Genomic DNA, 7,519 nt, shown 5'->3' on the forward strand with positions numbered 1-7,519 from the left:
CTTAAATTGAGAAATAATGGAATTAGGGTCGCGACTAGGAGTTTAGACTCGCGACTCTAGGCAAGTCAAAAACACAAAGCTGCTGAAGGGAATTAGAGCTGCGCTTGCCCTTATAAGTCGCGGCGCTAGGGGAAATCAGAGGCTAAATTAAGGGGACATAAAAGACACAGGCCGCGACTTGATAGTGCCTGAGTAGCAGCGCCTGAAGACCTATACAGAATCAGAGGGGCTTTAAAATTGACACGGACCGCGACCTAGGAAAGGCCAAGTCCCGACCCGCCTATGAAAAACTACGAATTTGTGATTTTTTTACTATAAATTCAGACTTAGGGTTTAATTAGGTCATTAGGTCAGATTTTAATTATGTTTTTAGAGACTAATTTTGATTCTTAGACTAGTTTTTATGCACTTTTATATTTTTTTCTTTCTTCTTCAAGTTTTTGAATCTTATGTTTCTGATTAATTATTTTATTGATTTAGTCATGACTGATATGAACTAAATATTTTTATCTAGGGTTTAATGTAGTCACTTGGATTTCTATTTAATTTAATTATGATGTTATATTGATTTTTCTTCTCTATTCTAATCTATATAATGTTTGCTTAATGCTAGTAAATACTTGATCAATTTTTGCTTGATTTATGATTTTTATTCAAAATTTGAAAGATGAGAATTGAATATGCTATCATTATATAGACATAGGTTGCATATTGGACAAAAGTAAATGTATTACTTAGGTAGTAATTAGGTTTCTATGCTTAATGCCTGCTATATGTTTAAGTTTATCACAGAGATGTAGAAAATCTGCATGTAGGATGAGATCTTATACCTTGAAAAAGAATATGAATCGATTTATGTTGACTTGCTGTTAGAATAGGAAGAAAGAAATTTAGAACTGATTAATAAAATTAATAGAATGAAAAGTTGATGAAGTTAATACCATAGGTCTTCTTAAAAGTGATTTTCATCGTTTAATTAGTTATTTTTGTTCATAGTTAAAGTTTTAAAATTAGATTTATTCATATAAATTGTGTTTGCCAAATAGAAATTAAAGAACAATTATTGGTAATTGGTTAATAGTCTTTGTGGGAACAGTACTCTATTTACCATCTATATTACTTAAATCGATTGCGTGCACCTGCGTACATATTTTCACAATCAAGTTTTTGGCGCCGTTGCCGGGGACTTAATTTCCAATATCAAAGTTAATTGTGTTTTGTTCTAATTTGGTTTTTTTTTTTATATATTTTACACTTATTCAGATCGAGGCTGTATTTTGTTTCAGGAATTATTGGTATATGCGGGGAAGTAGACAATAGGAACTCATACCGATAGATCTTGATATTGAGAGAACATGCAGAGAAAATCGCAAGATAAAGAAAATGTTGGATTTCACCATGGCTGAGAACGCAAATAATGGTGTGAACAACAATGCAAATATGGGTAATGCAGCTGAAGCCGATCTGCCATTGAGAAACTATGTACTCCCTACTGTTACGGGGATACATTCAAGTATTCGTCCTCCTACTTTTAAGGCAAATAATTTTGAGATAAAACCCTCAATTATTCAGATGGTATAGAATTGTACAATTTGGGGGGTTACCAAATGAGGATCCACATCTCCATATCACAAATTTTTTAGAGCTGTGTGCGACATTCAAAATGAATGGGGTGAGTAACGATGCTATAAGATTAAGATTATTCCCGTTTTCATTAAGAGACAGAGCTAAGAGTTGGTTGAATTCATTACAAGTCGATTCAATAGTTACTTGGGAAGACTTGGCTCAGAAATTCCTTGGTAAATATTTTCCTTCTGCGAAGTCAGCCAGAATAAAAGGAGAGATTAATAACTTCCATCAGTTGGATGGGGAGTCTTATATGATGCATGGGAGCATTTTAAAGAGTTGCAAAGGAAATGCCCACATCATGGAATATAAAAGTGGCTGCTGGTTCATACATTCTACAATGGTTTAGGGGGAAATACAAGGACAATTATAGATGCAACATCGGGAGGAACATTTATGAGAAAAAGCGCTAATGAAGCATATGAATTATTGGAAGAGATGGCCATGAATAACTATAATTGGCCTACTGAGCGTGGGAATAAGAAGGTATCAGGAGTCTTAGAAGTCGATCCTATTGCTTTATTGACCGCTTAAGTGGCATCTCTAACCAAGCAATTGCAGCAGAATAACCTCACGACACAAGCAATGCAAGTACAAAATGTCATGAGATGTGATATTTGTGGGGGACCGCATTCGTATGAACAATGCCCGAGCACATCTAGTTGCTCAACAGATGTATATAATATGTCTTTGGAACAAGCACAGGTTATTGGTAACTTTTCAAGACCTGCACCCAACACCTACTCAAATTCATATACTCCTGCATGGAAAAATCACCCTAACCTATCTTGGAAAAATAATCAAGGAATAGAACCATAGTATCCACAATACCTACCTTAACAACCACCTCATCAACCGACTTATGGACTACATTCTAGGTCTTATTATGATCCAAACCCACGCCCATCTCATCCACCACCACATCCTCCAATGAACCCACCAACAGTGCAGCCAGACCAATTAAATCAATTCATGATAAAGACAAGGTCTTCCATCAAGAATTTGGAGACATAAATAGGTCAATTGGCTAAAATGTTTTCTAGTAGACAACAAGAGAATTTGCCTAGTTCCATAGAGGTAAATCCTAAAGAACAATGTCAAGCTATCACTCTGAGGAGTGGGACTAAGTATGATGAACCTACAGTGGATGACAAGGGGAAGAAGACAGATGATCAACATGTTACTAGTCCAGTACAAGAGGAGGTTATTGAAGATCTCGACAGAAAAGCCAAAATACACCGAGCCTACGCCAAGGATTCCATATCCTCAACTGTTTCGAAAGGCCAATCTTGACAAACAACTCTCCAAATTTCTTGAGAAGAAACTTCACATTAACATCCCTTTTGCAGAGGCTCTAGAACAAATGCCTAGTTATGTGAAGTTTATGAAAGAGATATTGTCTAATAAGAGAAAAATGGAGGATTATGAAATAGTTGCATTAACTGAAGAGTGTAGTGCAATTATTCAAAAGAAGCTTCCTCAAAAGTTAAGAGATCCGGGCAGCTTCACTATACCTTGCACCATTGGAAACTTTCATTGTGAGAGAGCTTTATGTGATTTGGGTGCAAGAATTAATTTAATGTCGCGGTCTGTATTTAAAAGGCTTGATTTTGGGGAAGCTAGACCCAGTACTGTTACTCTTCAACTAGCTGACCGTTCATTAACACACCCTAGAGGTATTATAGAGGACATTCTAGTAAAGGTAGATAAGTCCATTTTCCCAACAAATTTCATTGTATTAGATATGGAGGAAGATGAGGACGTGCCTATTATATTGAGACGACCATTTTTAGCAACGGGGCAAGCGTTGATAGACATTCGGAAAGGTGAGTTAAGGCTTAGAGTACAAGATGACGAGGTTATTTTTAATGTTTTTAAAGCCTTGAAATATCCTTCATCTAGTGACAGTTGTTTTAATGTTCGTGTATTGGAGGAACAAGACAAAATGATCCAGTCTATTGAGGATCCACCTGAGTTGAGTTTGATTGCAAGTCCTGAAGAGTGTGTTGGTATTAAGGCCAGTGAATATGTTAAGTGGTTGAATTCCTCATGGAAAATTTATAAAAATAAATATGAGGAATTGGGGCAAGTGCCTAAGAGACCTCTCCCATCTATTGAGAAGCCACCAGTTTTTGAGTTAAAAACTTTACTTGATCATCTTTAGTACGCTTATTTGGGTAAGAATGACACTCTCCCAGTTATTATTTCAGCTTCATTGTCTGTGATTGAAGAAGAGAAGCTTCTTAGGGTGTTAAGGGCTCACAAACTAGAAATTGGTTGGACGTTAGTAGATATAAAGGGTATTAGTCCTTCAACAGTGATGCACCGTATATTAATGAAGGAGGATAGTAAGCCTAGTATTAATGCTCAGAGGAGGCTCAATCCTTCAATGGAATAATTGGTAAGGAAAGAAATTCTTAAATGGTTGGATGCAGGGGTAATTTACCCAATATCTGACAGTGCTTGGGTTTGTCCTATCCAGGTAGTCCCGAAGAAGGGTGGTATGACGATGGTTAAAAATGATAATAATGAACTTATTCCAATTCGTACGGTGACGGGGTGGAGAATTTGTATTGACTACCGTAAGCTGAATAAGGCCACCAGGAAAGACCATTTCCCTTTGCCTTTTGTAGATCAGATGTTAGATAGATTGGCAGGCCATCTTTATTACTGTTTCTTGGATGGGTATTCAGGATACCATCAAATTCCCATAGCACTGGAGGATCAATAAAAGACTACCTTCACATGCCCTTATGGAACATTTGCATTTCGGAGGATGCCATTTAGGTTATGTAATGCTCCCGCCACCTTTCAAAGATGTATGATGTCTATCTTTTCAAACATGGTGGAAAAAGGTATAGAAATTTTTATGGATGACTTTTCAGTCTTTGGGCCCTCTTTTGATGGATATTTGGCTAATTTAGAAAGGGTTTTGAAAATATGTGAAGAGTCAAATTTAATATTAAACTGGGAGAAATGTCACTTTATGGTGACAAAAGGTATAGTCTTAGGCCACAAAATTTCACGCCATGGAATTGAGGTAGACAGGGCCAAGAGATCGACAATAGAAAATTTACCTCCTCTAGTGTCTGTTAAAGGGGTTTGTGGTTTTTTGGGCCATGCTGGATTTTATAGAAGGTTCATAAAGGATTTTTCAAAAATTTCGAAGCCCTTATCTACTCTACTTATGAATGGTGTGGTTTTTAACTTTGATTTCGACTGTTTAAGGGCATTTAATACACTAAAGGAGAAATTGGTATCTACTCCGATTATTATATCGCCAACTTTGCGATCTTCCTTTTGAATTAATGTGCGATGCTAGTGATTATGCAGTAGGAGCGGTTCTTGGACAACGAGTTGACAAGGTATTTCGAACGATTTATTATGTTAGTCGAACTTTGAATGATGCTCAATTAAATTATGCAACTACTGAGAAGGAATTACTTGCAATTGTCTTTGCATTCGACAAGTTCAGGCCATATTTAGTTGGTAATAAGGTGATTGTTTACACAAATCATTCAGCTATTAAGTACCTTATGACCAAAAAGGATGCTAAACCTCGCCTGATTCAATGGGTCCTATTATTGCAAGAGTTTGATGTGGAAATTCATGATAAGAAGGGGATAGGAAATCTAGTTGCAGATCATTTATCTAGATTGGAAAAAGGAGAAGAGCATAATGAGAAAGAGGAGCAAAGTGATGAAAATTTTCCGGATGAACAATTATTTTCAATTGAAAGTGAAGAAAAGCTACCTTGGTTTGCAGATTATGTCAATTATTTGGTAGCTAAAGTTGTGTCTCGGACATGTCAATGCAACAGCTCAAAAAGTTCTATTCGAAAGTCAAGCATTATTATTGGGATGAGCCCATTCTTTTTCGTCATTGTGCAGATCAAGTAAATAGAAGAAGTGTCCTAGAAGAGGAGATGATTTCCATACTTACTCACTGTCATACTTTACATTGTGGTGGTCACTTTGGAGGAACAAGGACAGCAGCAAAAGTTTTGCAATGTGGGTTTTATTGGCCTACATTATTTAAAGATGATAGTGCCTTTGTTAAGAGTTGTGATCGTTTCCAAATGACTGGTAATATATCGAGAAGAGATCAAATGCCAATGACTGGAATTATGGAAGTTGGGCTGTTTGATGTGTGGGGAATAGATTTTATGGGGCCTTTCCCATCATCCTATAATAATAAGTACATTTTGCTGGCAGTAGATTATGTTTCTAAATGGGTGGAAGCTACAGCAACTCCTACTTGTGATGGTAAGGAGGTACTTAAATTTCTTCATAAAAGTATTTTTACCCAAATCGATACTCTAAGAGCAATTATTAGTGACAGAGGCAGTCATTTCTGTAACAAATCATTCACAACTCTATGCGCTCGTTATGGAGTTCATCATCGAAAGGCCTTGTTCTATCATCCACTTGCTAATGGTCAAGCAGAAGGGTCAAACCGAGAGATTAAAAGTATTTTAAAAAAAACTGTAAACACATCAAGGAAAGATGGGTCAAAAAAGCTTGATGATTCACTGTAGGCTTATCGTACATCCTTTAAGACTCTGATTGGTATGTCATCATATCAGTTGGTGTTTGGGAAGGCATGCCACTTACCATTAGAACTTGAGCACCGAGCTTATTGGGTGGTGAAAAAGGTTGAATGTTGATTTATTTATGGCAGGACATAATAGGCTTCTTGAGTTGAATGAGCTTGATGAATTTTGAAATGAAGCTTATGAAAATGCAAAGATTTATAAAGAAAAGTCTAAGGGTTTTCATGATAAAAGGACAATTAGAAACGATTTCCAACTGGGAGATAAAGTGCTGTTATTTAATTCTAGATTGAAGCTGTTTCCAGGAAAACTAAAGTCTAGATGGTCGGGACCATTCATAGTCGTTGTCTCATTACCTTATGGAGCGGTACAAATTCATAGTGAGAAAACATGACATTTTAAAGTAAATGGTCAGCGATTAAAGCTTTATTTGGAAGGACTGGTGGAAAAGTGCAAGTTTGTGATGGTTTTGGAACCCCTTTGAATGGGGTATTCAACGTCCGGCTAAATGACGTTAACGACAGCGCTATAGGAGGCATTCCTATACTTTATTTTTGTTTTTGTTTTAATTTTTAATTAGTGAAATTTTTTATTTAATTTCAATTTGGATTTTTAAATATTTTTTTAGTTTAATTTTTTATTTATTTTTAGTATAAAGTTTGTAAAAAATCGTGCAATTCGTGAAAATGTTGTTTTCAAGTTAGTCTACAGGTCAAGTTGCGACTTGAACTTGAAAGTCGCAACATTAACACAAGTCAGAGAGCATATGGTTTTATTAACAAGGGGCAGGCCGCGACTTGCTTAGGCTAAGTCGCGGTGCCTGCAAAGCAAAAATCTGAAAAACATTGAGGCGGGCCGCGACTTGCTCTGCCTGGGTTGCGATGCACCTGTGTTAGATGGGGGAAATGTGGTTTAAAGTCATTTTTTCTCAGCCTATACCTCTCATTTTACATTTCTTTCATCCCAGAACAAGTTATTTTTTTTTCATACAAAATCTCTCATTTCATCCCTTATATTTCTGTTTAAAATATCCCTAAAGCCATATTCTCTAATTCCTACTTCCATATTTCCATTCTTTCTTTCTTTTAATCTAACCCTAATTTTTTTTCTATTGGTGAAAGTGAAGATTGGAAGAGAAATTGAAGAGTGGGCATCTTCAAGATTGAAAGGCATGTAAGTTTTCCTTTTTGATGTTCTTGAAGTTTTATTGAAGTAATTTTTTGCTAAGGGATTGAATTGAATTTTTGAATTGCATTGTTAGTCTATTGAGTGTCTTTGAGTTGGTATTTTTGGGGTTAATCCATAGAGGAAAGTACAATAAATTAGAGGAAGTGCTGCCCA

General features: G+C 36.2%; 1 non-coding gene across 1 annotated transcript; it reads right to left on the reverse strand.

Moving 5' to 3' along the window:
* Nucleotides 1-1,828: 1,828 nt before the first annotated feature.
* Nucleotides 1,829-1,934, reverse strand: LOC133807658 (small nucleolar RNA R71). The gene has a single exon (XR_009879559.1). It is a non-coding gene; the product is annotated as a small nucleolar RNA R71 (small nucleolar RNA).
* Between the last annotated feature and the right edge of the window lie 5,585 nt (nucleotides 1,935-7,519).

This window comes from Humulus lupulus, chromosome X (genome assembly GCF_963169125.1).
Source record: "Humulus lupulus chromosome X, drHumLupu1.1, whole genome shotgun sequence".
Classification (NCBI taxonomy): Eukaryota; Viridiplantae; Streptophyta; class Magnoliopsida; order Rosales; family Cannabaceae; genus Humulus; species Humulus lupulus.